An 8,294-nucleotide genomic window follows, 5' to 3' on the forward strand; every position below is an offset into this window, starting at 1 on the left:
GGCGGGGGGGGGTGGTGGTGAGGAGGAGAATGGAGATAGAATGAACTGTCTAGTTTTGAATTCACCTTTAGGCCGGTTGTTTTCCTTTTTGCCTTAGACTTACTTGACCAGCTTATTTGGCTCTCAGGAGAAGAAAACAGAAAACAGAAACAAACGCAAATTAGCCACAGCATGAAGAATTGTATTTAAACCCAAGAGGAATTTCTTGGCAGTGACGTTCTTAATGTTGGAGTGATTCTGGAATGCAGGCACCCTCTCGCAGGCTGCCTTATCATTGAATTACTGTGGGTTCTGAGGGTTTCTGCCCCAAGGGGATGAACTAGATGACCTTGGAAGGTCACTTGCAGCTTTTCAGTTTAGCAGGAATGCCCATCTTTTCTGTGAAGTGCCACACTTCTCACAGGATTGGAACAGATTCTCTCTTAAGGGGATTGCTCAGGTCTCTTTAGAGTTGCCTGAATCTCATCTCCTGCCACTGAGTACGATAAGCCGCCCACTCAGAGCTCCCAATTGCAGGCAACTCTGTTGTGTCACAATAATTGCATTCTTCAGTAACCTCCTGTGCCCCAATCCTGTTGTTTCAGAAGGAAACAGAAGTGCTAGAAGATAGAGCCTTGGATTGGCAATAACAAAGTTGATTTTTTTTCCTGCAGAAATTTCAGTGATACAGTTTAATAGAATGGAAAGCTCTCTGTATATAGCCATATTATTTTAATTCACTGTGGAAAGCATTCAGTGTGACATTTCACTTTTAATCAGGAGTAATGGCCTGTACGTAGCGATTACGAAAAGCGCTCTTAGTAATGTAGCGTGACATAAATACTTGCCTGTTGTAATTATGATCTGTGTTATGATAAACAAAGAATAATGCCAACCGAGCAAAGCAGGCATATGGTCCTACGTTGAGATTAGCAGCAGAATGTGTCCTGTACATTGTGCTTTGAGTGACCTTGGATCTCATTGCTTTAGGAAAACTTGGCTGGTAGAGGAAATGCCAGTAACTCCCCATTATGTCCACCACACTCCTAAGAATCCGTGTCAGCCCATGGTACTCCCAGACCAGTATCTGAGTTGGAAAGTAGAATGAAGGGATTTGTTATTCTGTGTGGGATGTGGAAAGTAATGATTACCCTGAAAAATACTGTCTTCAAAAGGTTAGGATGGACTCTAGGACATTTCTAGGTTACCTCAGTTTCCTCTTAGAGGGTCCCAAGAGCCACTCATTGAAGTCAGGACCTGAAGAACTCCTGTGATTCACAATGTCTCTAAATCTTTTCTGTACCCAATATCTACATTCAACCCACATGGATGGAGTAGTACTTCCTTTTGTTTGTTGTGTATCTGCTTCTTTTAAATTCAGGGAGTTTCACCAAGTGTCGTATTCCAGAATTTGGTTAAAGTGTGTATGATTCTCCATTTCCATATCCTCCGTGACTTGGAAAACTTTAATCAGGTTTTTAGTGCACATTCCACCCGCCCGTTCCCTCTGCCACTCCTTTCATCTTCCCAGATGGATAAATAGGAGTTTCCAAAGCTTGTCCTCATGTAGAATTCCTTCCTCTTCTCCTAAATTTTGTAGTTGATGATATCCAGAACCTTCTTTCATACCTAAATTACGGTGAATGGTATTGCATATCTCAGTGTATGTTGGTTTAGGCTGGATATATTCTTTTCCAGAAGAGTAGGTCCATGTCCTGCTATTCAGTTTTTCTGTAATTTTTCTGTGTTTAAGGTAATGAGACCAACTTTATTAGATAATCACCATTAGTAAGTTTATAATACAATGTCAAAAATTTCTAATATCTTGAGAAGTGGAAATAATTTTGAAATGAAAAGTTATGTGGAATGCAAAAATATGAATGAATTGTAAGCTATGTGATATTTGGGGACCAAAGCCCTCCTCTGGTCTCTGAGGTACTCCACAAAACTAGAGAGTTCCATGAAACATGCTTTGAAAATCACCAAGCTTACCAATCACGAAAGTGAGCACCAACCACTGTGCACTTTAAAAAGCTGGAATTTAGCCTAAAATGCATGCATCCCCATGTCTTTAACCAAGTGTTTGTTTATATAACGTATCACTTTGAAATGCATCCTTTATTTCAGGTCATTCAGATGTCCCTCAGGCTCACCTGTTCATGGTTATATATGAGGTCACATACACGATTCAGCACGAAGGGCCCTGACATGGTAACCCTCACCTGTGGAGCAGTCCCAGCCCCACTCTTCGGTGCTCCTACCCTCTCATGTTTCACAGGGAGTCTCTAGAAGGTGTCTTGCTTGTGTCACCGTAGTCAGGAAAGACAACTTAGATACCTGGTCCCTGACTGTAAAGTGGCTCTGCTGCTCTAGAAAGCTCTGTGTGATTCTGCCCAGTGCCAGTGCTTTCCGAGGTCACTGCCACTACCAACCACCACAGGCCCTGGGGGCTGCCCAAGGGCAGACACAGACCCTCTCTGTAAAACCTAACAGCATAGCCAAGAACAGATTGTAACACTTAATATCATTTTTTTGGTACAGCTCCAGATATACAAATATGGAATATATACACCAAAATCACCCTTCAGCTGCCAGCTATCCATCCTTATATAGTCTGCTACAGACCACACTTCTGCCCTGATACTGCAGAAAAACTTTCCACCCAATCCCCTTTCCATCCTTATTGTTTTGCTACTGAAAAAACAATTTTATTTGAGATGGTGATGAACTAAAAGAATATCTTTCCCAGCCTCCCTTGCAGCTAGGTATGGTCATAAGACCGAGTTCTGGCTAACCCAATAGACTACTGGGGGCACTCCTTGCGGGGGCTGGTAAAACTGGGAGATGCTTCCTTTTCCCCTTCCTGCTGCCCAAAAGGAGTTGTGCGATGACACAGGCTATGGCAACCATATTGGAACATGGGATGGTCTCTCGGCTGGATGCCAAGTGCTGAGGACAGGAGAGCAGAAAGAAGGTGGAGTCACTGATTACTTGGGGGAGGTCACCACAGCATCCTTGGCAGAGTGACTTCTTTGTGTGAGTTTGGGCGTGCTGTAATCTGGAGGCAGACCTAATCATAGCACAGCAGCGATGAGGAACTTGCTTTCCTCCCTTGCTGTGGGGCTCCCAGGCTCCCGACCTGGTTGCATATGGCAGAATCCAGTCTGTCTCCACTGTGCCGGAAAGCCCTTTAGCTGGCCAGACTCCTCAGAGCCTCTTCCCGAGAGAATCAGAGCCCAGAATGAAGTAATCCTCTCCCTCCCTATGTTCTAGAACCGAACTGCTGATTTTTCATCTCCTCACCCAGAAGTCTTTTCATAATAATTGAGAATTATCCCGGTGATTCCTTTCAGACCCTCTTGTCTGCCCGCAGGGGTGTGGCTTCACCTGCTGCTGCCAGTAGTAAGCCCACGGGGCCCAGTTTCAGCCACAGCTCAGTGCCTTCATCTGATAAATGGGGAAAACTTTAAATAAACATAAACCACAAATGGTTTTAAAATATACTCTTAAGTATTAGTTTTGGAATCTCTACAAGAGTGCTTCTTAAATTTTATTTTTGGCTCATCTAGTTCTTGGCTGATCTTACCCATATGTGCATCTTCTTAGATAGAGAGCAACACATGGGTAATTAACCCAGAAATGCACACACAGACTGTTGCATTTACACATACATGCACAGAGAGATTTTTGTATATACAGCCTCTATATCCTAGCACATTAGTATGCAAACTCAAAGGAATATGGATTGAGCTTTAGTTAATAAGAAATATAAGGGATAACCAGATATAGCAGCTAAGAAGACCAGGCAAGTAGATCTCAATGAGCAAAGTAACCTCCATGGGACTCATTTTAATGGCTTTGCAGTAATATAATCCCTTGTGCCCCAGGGATAGGCCTAATGAGAGGCTGGTTAGAAGAGATGGGCCTAATGGACAGTCCAGTGCTTCCGCTAAGTTGGTCCGTGTCACCCTGGGTCATTTCAAGGGTCACTTCTTGAGAGCAGAACTATCATGAGCTCTCATGAACTCCTTGATAGTAGCAGGGAAGGGTGATCTTGTTTTCCAGCTTCATCATAGGCACCCAGCCAGATTTCGAAATACAGATGATTAATACACCCTGGGCGGACCCCCCCCGCCCTCCACAAGACCGTCTGACCCTCACTGGGTCTGAATGCAGAAGGGAGAGAACAAGCAAAGTAACCGCTTGGATGCAGGAGATGGTAGAGGGAAAGGGAGCTAAAGTCAAGCCTCTGTGCTGACATCTAATCCCCGGCCTGGGAGAGCTGGTGTGAGCTTTACAGCCTGCCACAGTAGAGATTTCCTAGGATTTTGTGCAAGGAATAACAGGCCCATTGCTTTCCTGGAGAAGCTGCTCTGGAGATAGAGACAGACAGAGAGACTGAGACATTTTGTTTTTCTTTTCATATTTTCATTTTTTCCCCCTATTTACATCCGTGAATGTTCCCTTGCCCTGGTGTTTGAATACTTCTGTGTGCTAACCACAGCCTGGCCCTGCTGTCCCTTAGCCAAATTACACACATTTATGTCTTTTCATCTCTCTTTATGAACCAGCCTCTCCAGTCCATTTAATCATTTTGGCAGCTCTTTTCTGAATTCCACCCAATTTAAAAATAAGCTAAATTCTCCACCCCTGTGGATTGAAAAGCAGGCTGTTGCAAACCCATGGAGAGCTCCAGCCTTGGTTTGATGCATACAGAGGAAAGATATCCCCTTGTTTCCAATTCCCTATCCCACAGCCTGGAAAGGGCCAGTGGAGGTGGGGAAAGGGACTGGAAACTTGGCTGGTCAGAGCTGGAGAATAGGATGACCGAGCTGGGGGCTCTTTTCAAATTTTCTTATTGATTGATGATTGACTGGGAGAGGCGACAGTCAAATTTGGTTCCGAATCCAAAAAGTACAAAAGTGTGTACAAGGAACAGAAAGTGTTGCTTCTGTGCTCACCACCTTGTCACCCAACTCTGAAGAGGCATCCAAAGTTACTTGTCTCCGTTCCATTCCAGAGATATTTTATGCACATGTGACCAGTGTGTATTTGTGTGTGCATGTGGGTCTCCCCACCTCCATTTTTATTTTTATTTTTTTATTTTATTTTATTTTTTTAATATTTTTATTTATTTCTAGGAGAGAGAGAGAGAGAGACAGCGTGAGCAGGGGAGGGTCAGAGAGAGAGGGAGTCACCGACTGAAACAGGCTCCAGGCTCTGAGCTGGCAGTCAGCACAGAGCCCGACGCGGGGCTCGAACCCACGAACCGCGAGATCATGACCTAAGCGAAAGTTGGACGCTTAACCGACTAAGCCACCCAGGCGCCCCACCCCACCTCCATTTTTAGACCAATGGTGATACATTATATGCATTTCTCTCCTCTTTTATATTACTCTTAGCAATATATCTTGCAGATTTGGAGATTGGTCCATATTCACACATAAATAGCTCCTTCCGTACTTTTTATGACTGTATTGTATACATACCATAAATGTGCAATTGTGGCCTGCAATTAATGAGGATTTATAGTCTTAGTGACTGTTTATGGTCACTCTCAATAAACATCTAGGGATCTTACCAATTTTTTATTACTGGCAATGCCTCTTTGAATAGCTTACATATTTTGCACATATGTGAGTGGATTTGTAGCATAAAATTCCTGCATTGAAAGGTATGTGCATCAGGTTGTCTCGTTCAGATCTGACTGGTTTGTCAATGACTGTTTCCCCACACCCACACACATACACACTTTTTCAGAACCTTGACTATCTCTTGGGGTGAAAAGTAAGTCATCTTTGTGTATCTGTTACGAGTGACATTGGTTTCTTTTCACAAACTTAAAAAAGCCATTTGAATTCCCTTTTTAGTGGCCAGTTTATTTCCTTTCTTTACATTTCTATTGAGTTGTCAGAGTTCTATTGATTTGGAGGGGCTTTTTATATATTACGGAGATTAGCTCCCTGTGATTTAAGCTGCAGATATATTTCCCTGTTTGTCATTCTTTTCTATTTACATAGATAAATATATTCACCTTTCATTTCATGATTCCTGGGTTTTGGTTTTGTAACATATTTAGAAAAGTTTTTTCCACTTTGGGATTGCTTTTTAAAAATCCCATGGTTTTGAAGCACCTGGGTGACTCAGTCAGTTGAGTGCCTGATTTTATTTTTGGCTCAGGTTGTGATTCCAGGGTCATGGGATCGAGCCCCATGTCAGCACGGAGCCCACTTAGGATTCTCTCTCTCTCTCTCTCTCTCTTTACTGCTCTCCCCCACTCATACTCTCTTTCTCTAAAAAAATGAAAAATCAATTTTAAAAAATTATGAAAAACTCATAGTTTCTTCTAGTATTCATATAAATGACAGGTAAATCAAATTTTATATTTTTACAGATGGCTACCTGGTTGTCCCAATATCATTTATTGAATAATCTCTTATCCATAGATTGGAAATGCTACCTCTAAAATATATAAACTCTCTGTGGAGAAATGGGCACCCTCCTACACTGTTGGTGGGAATGTAAACTGGTGCAGCCCCTCTGGAAAACAGTTTGGAGATTCCTCAAAAAATTAACAATAGAACTCCCCTATGACCCAGCACTAGCACTGCTAGGAATTNTATTTTAAAAATAAAATAAGATATATAAACTCTCCATTGCATTTGTACCTCTTTTTGAAATTCCTAATCTGTTTCAGTTATCTGTCATGCCAGTATCACATTTTAACTGGCTGTAGCTTCAAAAATGGATTTGTTGTTTTTTTAAAAAGACTGGATGGGGGAAAGGGGAAAGTGGGTGATGGGCATTGAGGAGGGCACTTGGGATGAGCACTAGGTGTTGTATGGAAGCCAATTTGACAGTAAATTATATTTTAAAAAAAAAAGACTAAAATTCCACCCAACAAGACATTTAGTTATTGAGTTCTGAGTGGTGGGATTAGAAAGATCATGTCTTCCTTCTTCCTTCTGTTACAGATTGCATAATAAACTGGCTTTAGCCTAAGTGTCCATCAATGGACGAATGGATCAAGAAGATGTGGTTTATCTATACCATGGAATACTGGCAATGAGAAACAATGAAATCTGGCCATGTGTAGCAACATGGATGGACCTTGAGGGTGTTATGCTGAGCGAAATAAGTCAGGCAGAGAAGGACAAATATCATATGTTTGCACGTATAGGAGGATTAGGAGGAACTTGACGGAGGAACAAGGGGGGAAATGGTGGGGGAAAGGGAGAGAGGCAAACCATGAGAGACTCTTGAATGCTGACAAAAACTGAGGACTGATGGATGTGGGGGGGAGGGGGGATGGGCATGGAGGAGGACACTTGTGGGGATGAGCACTGGGTGTTATGTGGAAACTAACTTGACAATAAACTATTTGTAAAATAAAATAAAATGATAAAATAAAATAAATGTTTCTTTGATTATTTGTAAAAAAAAAAGTTTATAAAAGAATGCACCAAAAAATTGATTGTTTCACAGAAATAATTCCCCTTATTACTCTTGTCTTTCATAATTTTCTTGTTTTCCTTGTTGTTGTTTTCTTCCAGATGAATTTTAGAATCAGGTTTCTAGTTCATAAAAATCATTTGGCATTTAAAAAATCAGGGTATGTGACATTTATAGATTTAGGGAATATAGGCATCTTTACTATATTGCTTGCTCCTCTCCAACAGTATGGTATGCTTTGTTTGTTTGTCATGTGCATTTCTCTGTGTGGGCTCATTTTAAAGTTTTATTTAAATTTTTACTTAAAAGTTATATTTGAACTTTTATAAATCATGCCTGTTCCATGGTAAATTTTTTTGGTTGCTATTATAAATTGAGATCTTCCATCATCTCCTCTAACCGATTGTATGTGTGTATGCTTTTGCTTTCTGCTGATTGAAAAATTTTGTAATCACCAGGCACCTTCCCAAAGTCTCTTCTGTTCTGTTTCTCTTAAGGGTTCTTTTAGGCCCAGGGTTTCTCAAGCTTGTTCTATTGGCAGTTTGATCCAGATAGTTCTTTGTTGTTGGGGCTGAGGAGGGAGGTATTACCCTGTGCCTTGAGGGATATTCAGTAGCATTCCTCAGATCCATTGGTGGTGGTCAGCGGGTTGCCCCTGATTAGGAACCACTGTTTTAGTCCTTAGTCAAGGGAAGGTCTTCATTATCCCCAGCCACTCTCAGCCCACTGCTCTGTTGGACAGTATTGGATCTAATCACGAGAGTAGAAATAGCTGAAGCCCAATGTTCTGTTGTGAGACCAAATGAATGAGGTGATGGTTATTCAAAGTTTATGGCCAAGCTACATAATGGAAGTCAGTCACA

The 8,294-nt window shown here is 41.8% G+C and overlaps 1 long non-coding RNA gene across 2 annotated transcripts in view; it reads left to right on the top strand.

The window, feature by feature from the left end:
- Positions 1-7,190, top strand: part of LOC144234230 (uncharacterized) — a 35,327-nt gene extending 28,137 nt beyond the window's left edge. For both annotated transcript variants that reach the window (XR_013335900.1, XR_013335897.1), the window contains exon 3: positions 6,954-7,190. This is a non-coding gene — a long non-coding RNA (uncharacterized LOC144234230). The remainder of the gene's footprint in view (positions 1-6,953) is intronic.
- Positions 7,191-8,294: the final 1,104 nt, after the last annotated feature.

This window comes from Crocuta crocuta, unplaced genomic scaffold (genome assembly GCF_008692635.1).
Source record: "Crocuta crocuta isolate KB4526 unplaced genomic scaffold, BGI_CrCroc_1.0 scaffold180, whole genome shotgun sequence".
Lineage (NCBI taxonomy): Eukaryota > Metazoa > Chordata > Mammalia > Carnivora > Hyaenidae > Crocuta > Crocuta crocuta.